Source organism: Drosophila mauritiana, chromosome 2R, assembly GCF_004382145.1.
Source record: "Drosophila mauritiana strain mau12 chromosome 2R, ASM438214v1, whole genome shotgun sequence".
Taxonomy (NCBI): domain Eukaryota; kingdom Metazoa; phylum Arthropoda; class Insecta; order Diptera; family Drosophilidae; genus Drosophila; species Drosophila mauritiana.
Genome location: NC_046668.1, coordinates 650033 through 663746, shown reverse-complemented (window position 1 = coordinate 663746; position 13714 = coordinate 650033). Strand labels below are relative to the sequence as shown.

General features: G+C 40.0%; 1 long non-coding RNA gene across 2 annotated transcripts; it reads left to right on the top strand.

The window, feature by feature from the left end:
* Positions 1-11797: 11797 nt before the first annotated feature.
* LOC117136607 lies at positions 11798-12500 on the top strand. 2 transcript variants are annotated; one of them, XR_004459102.1, is made up of 2 exons: positions 11798-11938; positions 12158-12500. It is a non-coding gene; the product is annotated as an uncharacterized LOC117136607 (long non-coding RNA). The 2 variants fall into 2 exon arrangements; XR_004459101.1 differs by having other exon boundaries at positions 11798-11953.
* Positions 12501-13714: the final 1214 nt, after the last annotated feature.

The window sequence follows — 13714 nt, the reverse complement described above, 5'->3', positions numbered from 1 at the left end:
CATCCCAGTTCCTAACTTGATGGATTGGCTAAATATAATAGCTAAAATCAAGAAACTGCGTGAAGACTTTGATAGATCGTTTAAGTGCCTCAATAAGAGTGCACCAATAAGTAACGATACAAAGATAAAACATTTAGAGACACTATTAGGAAAATATAACGAGGTCCGTGTCATAATACTTGACCACAATACGAAATTATCTTCGTTACAACAGACACAAGTAAAAGATATAATATCTCGATTAAAAGAGTAATCTGTTCATAAAGGCACAAGTTACAAGTACTGGTTCCAAATATCATACATTAAATTTCCCAGCTAAACTATTACTAGACGTAATTGCTGAGGAAAGAAATAGTAAGCCAACAGAAAGTAAAATAGTAAACAAGATGGCACAATCAGTAGTAGAGTTCCTAAAAACATCCTCGTCTCTATTATTTGAGTACGACGGCAAAGCAGAAAACCTACAGAGTTTCAAAGACGCTCTGAACTTGTTAGATTCGATAAAAGGAGAACATGAGACTTTAGCAGTCAATGTCATTAAGACCAAACTAAAAGGTCATGCTAGGAATCTCATTAGCACGGAAAATACTATACAGGAAATTAAAGATAAACTCTCGCGAACAGTAAAGGGGGAATCTGTTGAGGTACTCTCTGCAAAATTACTAAATCTGCAGCAAAAGAACAAAACAGCCAACCTCTACACCAGTGAAGCAATTAACAAAAGCTCTAGAAGGTGCTTATATTAGTGATGGTTTGAAACCAGAACTTGCAAACAAATACAGCACGACACAAGCCGTCAAAGCAATGACGACGAATTGCTCGATTGATAAGGTAAAAGTTATCATGCAAGCAGGCACGTTCAACAGCATGAACGATTCCATATCTAACTTTATAGACAGTTGCACAGAAGCAACTGGACATTCCACCGCTGTTCTGTACTACCAAAATCAGACTCAGCGCGGTACACACCGCGGTCGTTATAACACAAGGGGCCGCCCTAATTACAGAGGCGGTCATCGTTATAACAATACCAGTAATAATAATAATAGAAGAAACTTTAGAGGCCGTGGCAACTCGAACCGAGGCCAAAATAACTATAATCAAGGATATGTAAGAGTAGCCCAAAATAAGTCGGGAAACTCCGAACACCCTTTAGCTGCTCAACAATAAATAGATACAAGGTTCACACAATTAATCTTAGCCAAAACATATTTGTTAATTTTGTCAATGTAGAAACAAATAAAAAACTTGTCTTTTTAATAGACACAGGTGCAGATATTTCTCTTCTAAAAGAAAATTCTGATATCTTTATTGATATCCAAGGCAACAATAAAATTAATATTCAAGGAATAGGACAAGAATTAATTCAATCCAAAGGATTAACTTCAATTGAGATACAGACAGGCAATTACATAATTCCACACGATTTTCATATAGTAGATTCACATTTCTTAATCCCATGTGATGGAATATTAGGAATTGATTTCATAAAGAAATTCAATTGTCAATTAGATTTTAATCAAACAGAAGATTGGCTCAAGATGAGACCAACTAATTTGAATTTCCCAATATACGTTCCAATAACATACAGCTCTGGTAATAACTCAATACTTCTACCAGCAAGATCCCAGGTTGTCCGAAAAATACAACTATCCTCAAATGAAGATAGTGTTTTAATAAAAAACCAGGAAATTCAAAAAGGCATTTATGTTGCAAACACAGTTGCAACAACCAAAAATGCATTTGTCCGATTGCTGAATACAAATAATAAAGATCAAATAGTAAATATAAAAGATCTACAATATGAATCGCTTTCGAACTATGACATAGTTCAAACCAATCCTGAAGCAAAAGAAAAAACTGTCGTGTCTCAATTAACACAAAATTTTCCACCACAATTCAAATCTACACTAACAGATTTATGCACCAAGTATAGCGATGTATTCGGACTTGAAACCGAATCAATCACAACAAATAATTTTTACAAACAAAAGCTAAGATTGACAGATGATGAACCAGTATATATTAAAAATTATAGAAATCCTCATAGTCAACTTGACGAAATTCAAGTACAGGTAGAAAAATTAATTAATAACAAAATAGTCGAACCGTCTGTGTCCCCACATAACAGCCCACTTTTGTTAGTTCCAAAGAAATCTCTTCCTGGTTCTGACAAGAAAAAATGGCGATTAGTAATTGACTATCGTCAAATTAATAAAAAATTGTTGTCCGATAAATTCCCACTCCCTGGAATTGATGATATTTTAGATCAACTAGGTAGAGCAAAATATTTTTCATGCCTAGACTTAATGTCAATGTAACGTCTTTTTCAACGAGCAATGGCTCATATCGCTTCACGCGATTACCATTCGGTTTAAAAATAGCACCGAATTCTTTTCAGAGAGTGATGACTATAGCTTTCTCTGGACTTGAACCTTCTCAAGCATTCCTGTATATGGATGATTTATGGTTGTTCCGAAAAACATATGGTTAAAAACTTGACTGATGTTTTTGAGAAATGCAGGAAATACAACCTAAAGCTAAATCCAGAAAAATATTCATTTTTAAAGCATGAAGTCACATTTTTGGGACACAAATGCACAGATAAAGGAATCTTGCCAGATGACAAAAAATATGACGTCATCAAAAATTATCCATTCCCACACGATGCGGACAGTGCTAGACGATTTATTGCATTTTGCAATTACTATAGACGTTTTATCCAAAATTTTGCCGAATATTCTCGTCACATAACAAGATTATGTAAAAAAGATGTAAAATTCGAATGGACAGCTGAATGCCAGCATGCCTTCGAACATCTCAAATCGGCACTAGTTAATCCCAATTTATTACAATACCCAAATTTCAGCAAAGAATTTTGCATAATAACGGATGCACGTAAGCAAGCTTGTGGAGCAGTGTTAACTCAATGCAAAAAAGGTCTCCAACTTCCAGTGGCATATGCATCAAGAGCGTTTAACTAGGGTGAAAGTAATAAAAGCACAACAGAACAAGAATTGGCAGCAATTCATTGGGCAATAACTCATTTCAGACCATATATTTATGGTAGACATTTCACTGTCAAAACAGACCACAGACCACTTACATACCTGTTCTCTATGATAAATCCGAGCTCTAAACTAACTCGTATGAGACTTGAATTAGAGGAGTATAATTTTACAGTTGAGTATCTAAAGGGAAAAGACAACTATGTAGCTGATGCGTTATTAAGAATAACCATCAAAGAACTACAAGAAATAACCAGATATATAAAGAAAGTCACTACAAGATATCAAAGTAGACTAATATCCTGCGCAGGAGATAAAGAAATAGAATTGCCTAAGCAATCTATAGAAAAAGCTTCAAAGCCCAACGTATATGAAGTCATCAAAAATGACGAATTACGTAAAGTAGTGACCTTGCATATAAAAAATATGATATGTTTCTTTAAACATGGTAAGAAAATTATTGCAAGATATGATGTTAGCGATTTATATACTAATAGAATACTAGATTTATGTCATTTTTTCCAAAGGCTTGAAATGCAAGCCGGTATAAATAAAATCAGCCAACTCAAAGTGGCACCGTGGGAAAATATCTTTGAACATGTTTCAAGTGATAATTTCAAAATAATGGGCAATAAAATATTAAATTCATTGAGAGTAGCGCTACTCAACCCGGCTACCAAAATCAGGAAATGGCAATGAATATGCAATCACACTAATATGTGATTTAACTAAATATCTAGATGCCATACCAGTTGCAAACAAAACCGCAAATACTGTCGCTAAAGCAATTTATGAATCTTTTATTCTAAAGTACCGTCCAATGAAGACGTTCATTACGGACATGGGAACAGAATATAATAATTCAGTTATAAATGTGCAAATGTGCAAATGTGACTTGTGCAAATATCTTAAAATAAAAAATATAACATGAACTGCACACCATTACCAGACAGTTGGAACAGTCGAAAGAAGTCACCGAACTTTCAATGAGTATATACGTTCATACATATCGGTTGATAAAACTGATTGGGACGTATGTATGGCTTAAACATTTCGTATACTGTTTTAACACAACCCCATCAATAGCACATAACTATTGTCCATACGAACTTGTCTTTGGTAAAACAAATAAATGCAAATCATTTTAATAGCATAACTAATATAGAACCCATATATAATGTAGATGATTATGCTAAGGAAAAGAAATATAGATTAGAAGTAGCCTATAAAAGAGCTAGAATTATGATAGATGAACATAAAGAAAAAAATAAGAAACTTTATGATCAGAGAGTAAGGGACTTAGATATATGGTATTAGTAGGAGATAAAGTTCTATTAAAAAACGAAACAGGTCATAAGTTAGACTCCAAATATACAGGTCCGTATAAAGTAACGGAAATAGGAGAAAATAATAACGTTATAATAACTAATAATAAAAATAAAAAGCAAACTGTTCATAAAGACAGATTAAAAATTGCGACGTCGTAAATATTTATAGTATGATCATACATAGGCATAAAAATAAAAATAATAATAAAAAAAAATATATTTTTCTTTTTGAGGTTTTACTTAAAAATTCTCACTACATAAATGTACTTAAAAACAATCATAACACAATTTTAAATAATGTATAAACTACCTTTAAAATAACTTCATAATATTACGTTATTTTTCAAAAGGAGGAGTATGCACACATATCGGTTAACCACTGTACCTATATGTATTCATAATATACAAGCACATTGTAGCACTCTGTTGCAATGTGTACATAAACAGTCCAGCCCAAGCGTATGTTGAGGGCTAACATACCTAATTGCATGATCAGAAGTACTCACGCTGGCCAAGCGCTGATCGCTAATATGTGTGCCTATAGCACTCCTCCTCCAGCACCGTCGCTCGGCGATAAGGATATGCCGGCAGCGCTGCTCCTCGACTTAGGCTAAGAAACCTTGTATGTAGATCGCCAGAACATTGAAGAATTATCTACCTACGCATGTTTGCCGGCAAAAGTGGTGCCAAAGAGTGACTAGTCTTCGTCTGCGATCCTGCCTTGGCCCTTACCTTTGTGCAAGGGTATCGTGGAGGAGGTCTACAGCGGAGCTGACGGAGTCGTCAGACGCAGTAAGCTTCGTGTGAACGACAATGGCCTATCGATTACAATAATTCGACCCGTCTTCAAACTTGCAATTCTGGATTTGAGTGAAGATGTTCTTTACGGGGTCGGGGATGTCGCGGATCGAAAATTTGATTCGTTAGTCAGTATTTTTAAGTGAATTTATATTGTGAACCAGTTTAACAGTTCGTAAGCTAAATGTGTGCAGGACCTCTGTTTTTCGCCATCGCAGTGTTAGCCGGTGAAATGGAGTGGTCGGAAAATTGCCGTTGTTGTAGTTGCTGCGGCTGCTGCTGATTCTCCCTGAAATGAAACACTCGGGATCGACTTCACGAAAATTCCGTACTTTATTCGCGCACTTGTAACTTAAGACTGCCTTAACACTAACAGTGGAAATACCGCGGGACCGCGGAGAGGTGAATACCTTGCGGAAAGGGAGGAGAGCGAGAGGAGAGAAGGAGAGCGCGAGCAGCGGTGCTTGCGAGCCGTGGAGGAGCTTTGAGTGCAAGCATTGGCCGCTTACACTGCCGCTCAACTGTTTGCGCCCTTCCGGCGTGAACATTCTCCCCCCCCCCTTGCGTAGGCAAAGGTATCCCTGTCCGGCTAGACAGCAGGATCGGCCTCTTCATTTCGTGCACGTTCCAGAAACGGTCCATCCGAACACCGTGTTCTGCGCGACGGGCAACCCATCATCAATTTTTAGGAACCCCGGTTGGATCAAATTGGCATATACATCTGATCCCAACACGAGGGAGATGGAGGCCGGCCGGTGGAAGCGCTCGTCCGCGAGACGAACACCGTCAAACTTGGCCCTGGCGGCGTCGCTCAGAGCTCGGATGGGTGTCCGGATCCTTAGGCTGGGTTCGATCTTCAGGACGACGTTGAGTCGGAAGGTGCTTGTTCGGGACCGGAGTGTCACCGAGCAGACCTCGTTGCCTCCCAGCCGAGTGATGGGCAGCTGGAACGCAGCCGCTAACGACCGGTCGATGCTGCTCACCGGCATGCATGGGTCGATCATGGCCCCGGTCTCGAAGGTCTTCGAGCCCGTGTCCAGCACGACGATGGCTGTAGGCAGTATGGGGACAGCCTTCTGCTGCTGCTGACGCGGGCGATTGTTGGCGACTGGTGGCGGAGTGCGGGAAATCCGGACCGGACGAGGTGCAGCGGGATGGCGCTCTCTGCGCGTCGGAGCTGGTAGCGCTGCCGGGTTCGGAGCGGGGAGGACCTCGTGCATGTGGAGTAGGGTGTGGTGGTCTCCTCCACACTTCTTGCATCCCTCTTGGCTGCGACAGTCTCCTCCTGAGTGCTGATGGGCGAGGCAGTTCGAGCAGTACTTATTAATAAGTACTGCCCGAAGGCGCTTTTCAGCGCTCAGTTTGTGGAACCTCGTGCACTTTCGAAGAGAATGGATTCCAGAGCAGACTCGGCAGCGGTAGGATTTAATACCTCGAGTACGTCTGCTCTCCAACGACTGGGTGGCACGAGGACGAGGAGCCATTATTGGAGGAAGTGAGTAAGTCTGCCAATAAAGAAATGAAAAAGCTTAGTGTGAGCCGACTACTATTTGGGCCCCGGAATGGGGGAAGTGCCCTAATCCCTAGGAACGGGGGACTCTTTGTCCTCCATCGGTAGCAGAATTACTTTGTGGACAGGGCGTTTTATGGTGCCGCGAGACGTACGGATCTCAACGACTCGAATGCGATCGTCGGCTCCTGGAAAGGCAGAAACAATTCTACCGAGCCGCCATTCGTTCGGTGGTAGATTGTCCTCCTTGACAACTACCATATCGTCGGCTTGTAGGTTCCTGGTCGGAAATTGCCATTTGCTTCGTTTATGGAGTTCTTTGAGATACTCCTCTTTCCACCGTGCACTAAACTGCTGATGTTGTGCCTTGAGGTGTTGCCATCGATTTATTATCGACTTGGCTTCGCCCTTTATCTCGGGCGAATCAGGGTCGCCTGTTTGGTGCACCTGGGTCGTGAAGGATGCGACCCGTTTCGGCTTACCCTTGGAAATCGGCCCCGTTAGCACCCACCCGAAAATAGTTTCTTGGCCCAGGAGCGAGCCGCAAATATTTTGTCGGGTGCCATCCATCATTATGGATGGTAGAATGTCAGCCCCGATCAGTACATCAATTTGAGAGCTCTCAAAAAAGGTAGGATCTGCCCAGCGGAGTGCGGGCAGGTCCTTCAAAGAATTCCGAGGGATCGGATAGGAGGGCAGTTTGCCTGAGAGCTCCGGAAGGACGTACGCTTCAGTGTCTAACTGTAGACCTGGCTTAGTAGGTGACACAGCTTCGAGGATTTCGCGGAGACTGACTGATTTAACCCGGGTCTGGGTGTTGCGGAATGGCAACTTGATAAGGTTGAACAGGCGTTCTGAAATGAACGTCGCCTCGGATCCCGAGTCGATTAAGGCTCGGGCTCGGTAGTTCGTCCCCAAATGGCACACGTCAATCATCGCTGTGCTCAGTAGGACGGCTGAAGTGCCGGACGCGAAGAAAGTTTGCACCGCTGAGGTGCTTGCCGATGCATTTCTGCTAGAGGGTCTCGGAAGTTGCTGTGTAGGGGGCGAGGTTGAGGAACTCGCATTTTCGGAATTTGGGGGGCTGCGATGCAGCAGCGTATGGTGCCTGCCCTTACATGTAAAGCAGCTGTGTGTGCTTGTGCAGTCACGTAGCTGGTGACCTCTGGCAAAACAATTCAGACATAGCTGCTTCTTTTTTATATATCCGGAGCGCGAGTCAACAGACATTTGAAGAAAACGCGGGCACAATCGTACCGGATGGTTCTCCTTAGAACATAAGTCACACCCTTTCTGTTTGGTGCTGACCTTTGTCTCGAAGGATTGAAGCCTTTTTGGAACCGCCTGAGTCGGTTTCATATCTTCGATGGCTTCCAATGTCCGATACCTTTCGCTCAGGAAGGCATTCATTTCTTCCCAAGCTGGGATCTCGGATTTGGCAGTTAGCGACTGTTCCCATAAGGACAGGGTCTGCTTGGGCAGTTTGCTCGCGAAAAGGAAAACCAAGAGACAATCCCAGTTTTCTGTGGATACCTGGGAATGCGCCAGTGCTGTTAAACACCCCTGAATCGTGGATTGTAGCTCTTTTAAAGCATGACCAGATTCCTGCGAAATTGAACTCAAGTTAAAAAGAAGCTTGAGCTGGCTGTTGACTAAAAGTCGCTTATTTTGGAACCGATCTCGAAGCGCCTCCCAAGCCGAAGCAAAACCATCATTCGTGAGAGGAGATTTCGCCACGATGGCTTTTGCTTCGCCACTTGTTTTGGTAAGGAGGTGGAATAGCTTCTCGACCGGAGTCAACCTGGGGTTGTTTACGTAAATTGCCGTGAATAGGTCCCGGAAAGTGGGCCATCGGAGGTAGTCGCCATCGAAGACTTCCGTGTCGCATGGAGGTAAGCGGCAGCCGGACGCAATTAGCGGCTGAGAGGGTGCTTGCGCGACTTGAGGCGTTGCTCTGTCGATTGTTTCGCCAATTTGTGCTGCACATGACTCGTATACTGAGTAGCAGTAGTCATATTTGGCCTGGAGAATAGGCACTGTGTCGAGGGATCCTTCTTGGGCCATTAGGTCAGAGCATGTTTCGTACTCTCTTTCCACTTTGTCCCATAAGGCTCGCACCTGTTGCAGACGGACTTGTAACGTGTGTAGGGACGGAGAGGCTTGATCAGGAGTGTTGATCTTCGCTTCGAAAAGGCTTACGCGATCGCTGACGGCGATGAATTTATGCAACGCTGCGTTTGCGGGCGTTGGCTGCTCAGAGGATGCCATTTTCTTTGTGTTAGAGCGTGTGACGCGGAGGAAATCAGTCCCGACAGCGGAGGGACTCTCGGATTTTCTCGATAGAGAATACTCACTAGACGCTCGCGTCACTGGTCGGGAAATGACCAACCTAGGAGTTGTCTTCGAACTGGTCGATAGCACAACCTTTGGTTTCGGAGTGGGAGTCGCGGTTTTGACCCTGGGACTAACGGACTTGGGTGCTGGCCTACCGCGAGTGGATAGCGGAGATTGCGGGTTGAACTTTTGTTCTTTTCCAGGTGCGGGTGTCTTTTTCTTGTCTCCCTCTAGGGGCATGCTCAGCTATGCCCTAGGAGAAGAAAGTCAAGAAGGCCTGCACGCCGCAAAAAATGTGGAATTGAAAAGGAACCAGACCCAGAGGGCATCCAAATCTGGATGGACAAAGGATCCCGTCGGAATTCGGGAGAAAGTTGCAATTGGGATCTGGAGATTGGAGCACGAAGGAAAAAAAATCCCAATTTTTTTGAAATAAGGCCCCAATCGATCTTAAATCAACTGGAAATAAGCTTAAATGAAGTACAATATAGCTAAAATTCAGTTTATTGCAATTTCTGAAAAAATAGCTAAAAAAATAGCTACCAGCTGGAGTCTGGATAATAGCCAAGGATTTATAAAAATCGCTACCGACTGGAAATTCCGAAAAAGAATAGCTAATATAGAAAATAGCTATAAACTTGAATTTATAAAAAATAGCTACCGGATTTCATATAGCTAAAACTCAGTGTGAAAAAATAGCTAGGAGGATTCACAAAAAAGCAACAGCTAGAGTGAAGTCCACAAGCAGATATAGCTATATTGGAGTCTAGAAAAAACAGTAGCTCAAATTTATAAAAAAGACTATAAACTGCAATTTCTGGAAAAATAGCTAAAAATAGCTACCAGCTGGAGTCTGGATAATAGCCAAGGATTTATAAAAATCGCTACCGACTGGAAATCCCGAAAAAGAATAGCTAATATAGAAAATAGCTATAAACTTGAATTTATAAAAAATAGCTACCGGATAACATATAGCTAAAACTCAGTGTGAAAAAATAGCTAGGAGGATTCACAAAAGGCAACAGCTAGAGTGAAGTCCACAAGAAGATATAGCTATATTGGAGTCTAGAAAAAACAGTAGCTCAAATTTATAAAAAAAGCTATAAATTGCAATTTCTGGAAAAATAGCTAAAAAATAGCTACCAGCTGGAGTCTGGATAATAGCCAAGGATTTATAAAAATCGCTACCGACTGGAAATCCCGAAAAACAATAGCTAATATATGGAAAATAGCTAGAAAAGACTATAAACTGCAATTTCTGGAAAAATAGCTAAAAAATAGCTACCAGCTGGAGTCTGGATAATAGCCAAGGATTTATAAAAATCGCTACCGACTGGAAATCCCGAAAAAGAATAGCTAATATAGAAAATAGCTATAAACTTGAATTTATAAAAAATAGCTACCGGATTTCATATAGCTAAAACTCAGTGTGAAAAAATAGCTAGGAGGATTCACAAAAAGCAACAGCTAGAGTGAAGTGCACAAGAAGATATAGCTATATTGGAGTCTAGAAAAAACAGTAGCTCAAATTTATAAAAAAAAGCTATAAATTGCAATTTCTGGAAAAATAGCTAAAAAATAGCTACCAGCTGGAGTCTGGATAATAGCCAAGGATTTATAAAAATCGCTACCGACTGGAAATCCCGAAAAACAATAGCTAATATATGGAAAATAGCTAGAAAATTCAAGTTTAAATTTATAAAAATAGCTACCGGATTTAGGACCACAATTTTATTATTTTAATTTAGGAACCAGAAATGGGAGCCAGAAATAGCTTGTAAAAAAAAATTATTATTTGGGTTAAATAATTATTAAATAATAATCAATAATAATAATAATTAAAACAATCGTTTCTTTCCTTTTTTTGTTTTTATTAAATTATTTATTTTTAAATTTTATCGTCGGACTTATTTATTTTATTTTATGTCTCGACAATAGGGTATTCTCTCGTCGCTATGCGCTGGTTTTTTTGTCAGGGCAATAACGAACAAAGAGGAGACGAAAGAACTTGCACTTGGCAAGTCTGTGTAAGTCGCGACTGTGTGTATGTGAATATCGTTGGAATCTATGTATGACAATGGATATGTCGTAATGTATGTATATGGCTATGTATATTTGTGTGTATGTGAAATTTTTGGTGATTATATGTATGTGTATATTTAATTGAATTTAATTAAATTTGTATATTGTATTGTATTGTTGTATTTGTATTGGGTTGTATATTTTATTGAGGCACAAAAAAAAACAGCAGTTTAGCAGCGGACGATAACAGTGAATTTTGGACAGTGTATATATATATATATGTACATGCGCTTGGATATCAGCGGAGCACCGTGAGACGAATTAGGGGGCCGGTATTGGCAAAGTGCTTGTTTATGCACTTAAAAAAAAAGTAATCACGGTGGCTGGGCGCATGTACTTATATATTTTCAATTTTCACTTGATACGGATGGACGGAAAGAATAAACGCCGTTGGAAAAAACGAAAATGGCGACCACGGACGGAATAGGATTTAAAGTCGTACTTATCTTGAATTTTCCGCAAGGAGCGCTGGCAGGATCAGAGCTCATCCGGCTCGAAGGACCATGAAATGGAGTGGGCGGAAAATTGCCGTGGTTGTAGTTGCTGCGGCTGCTGCTGATTCTCCCTGAAATGAAACACTCGGGATCGACTTCACGAAAATTCCGTACTTTATTCGCGCACTTGTAACTTAAGACTGCCTTAACACTAACAGTGGAAATACCGCGGGACCGCGGAGAGGTGAATACCTTGCGGAAAGGGAGGAGAGCGAGAGGAGAGAAGGAGAGCGCGAGCAGCGGTGCTTGCGAGCCGTGGAGGAGCTTTGAGTGCAAGCATTGGCCGCTTACACTGCCGCTCAACTGTTTGCGCCCTTCCGGCGTGAACAGCCGGAAAAACTTAACATTTTCAATGTCGTGCGAAAGTCTGGAGGACACACTGCGGTGAGCTAGAGTTAAGTTAGTTTCAATTGTTATAACCATGAATTCTTACGGAATAAAACGAACCTTCTACCACGAATTAGTCTGCCCCTTTCTTTCGTGATAATTTGTTCACTACTCCTAGGCTCCAACTTCATTTAAATTTATTTATTTAGGCTTTATCTTTTCAAAATACTTATGCCAATACAAAAAATCATAAATTTTTTCTTATTTTATTCCCAGAAAAATGATGAAATTTCGCGTTCGCATTCACACTAACTGAGTAACGGGTATCTGATAGTCGTCAGAGAACTCGACTATAGCATTACCTCTTGTTTTGGCATCGACATGACATAAAAGCATACATTAATGACTGTGAGACCTGTAAGTCGACGAAGTCGCCGAATCATGTTTTCAGGCCACCTGTACACAATCCACTTCCGCTAGCTGTATACAATCAATATCGTAGGCGATCATGGCGATCTCGCTCCAGAAATAATGTAAACAAAAGGACAGTATAAGAAAGATTTTTGTCACTTACATTTAGTCATAAAATTAGATCAAAAGAATAAAGACGTGAAAACTATTTCTATAATAATTTTTTATTTCTTAGCGTTGCCCTTAGTCAAAAGTCGGGATATTAGTGCTACTCAAAACATTCATTCCGTTTCATTCTTAGCCTATTTAATTATGTCTATTGGTGTGTCAGTTGCAGATCGCACGAACAGGACATACGAAGTAGTGTTCGTGAGCGCGATCTTAATACTAGTGAAAGCGGGATGCTTACATGTTAAAAGTGTGTTTGTTTAGTTATTTAAAAAATAATAATTTTCATTGTATTATTTTAATATTTATTTGGTGACAGACTTTTTCACTTATACTATTACAAGGCACTTTATTAATTGCTTATCTGATTTGAAACTGTTCACGATCTCGTCAGACTGATCTTCTAAATCTTAATCCTAACCCATTTAACCTCGGCCAGAATTTTTTCTTTAGGATTTTCTTGAACTTTAAAATATGTTTAAGATAAAAGCCTTATACTGAAATTATTTCACGGCATTGTGAAATTCAAACTTCCTAAATGGTGTTCACCTTAAGTTTGGTTATTTACCGGGTGGCTAATTGCTGGCGACAAAAACAAGGAAATGCTGCCGAGGTGGGAATTTGAAAGTCGTTTATCAAATGGGGCAGAGTGTTATATGGATAACTCTCTCACTTCTAAAATGACTCGCCCCGCTTCATTATGAATTTCGGTTAAACGCTCTCTTAATTCTGTTAAAAATTCTTTCTCAGTATTTGGTTTATCTAGTTCTGCCCGTTTTAGTTTGTTTACAAATATAATATATCTGAATTTTATTGTTAATGTAGTAATCAAATACAAAATTATTAATATAAATGAAATTGATATTTTCCAATCGTGAATTATATTAAATGGGTTTTCAATGTTGTCAAGAGTGAGTTTTGAGTTGTAGGATTTTATATAATCTAATATTTCCAGATTCTTAAAGTGGTTAGTGGTTATGTACTCAAGTATATTGTTTTCTAAATTGGTGTATGAAATATTATTTATTGTAGTTGTGCCGTTCAATGTTATTAATTATGACCCGTCTAAATGAGAATTTTTTACAATATTATTTCCATTTATTAGAATGACACCTTCTTAAATGATATCTATATTCTGTTTTTTTTCTCGTATTTTAGTGCAAATTGATTTCTCTCCCTTTATTTATTAAAAAGTTCGTTCTTAAAATTAGATATTTCATGAAAATAATTTTCGCATTATGCGACCTGATTACT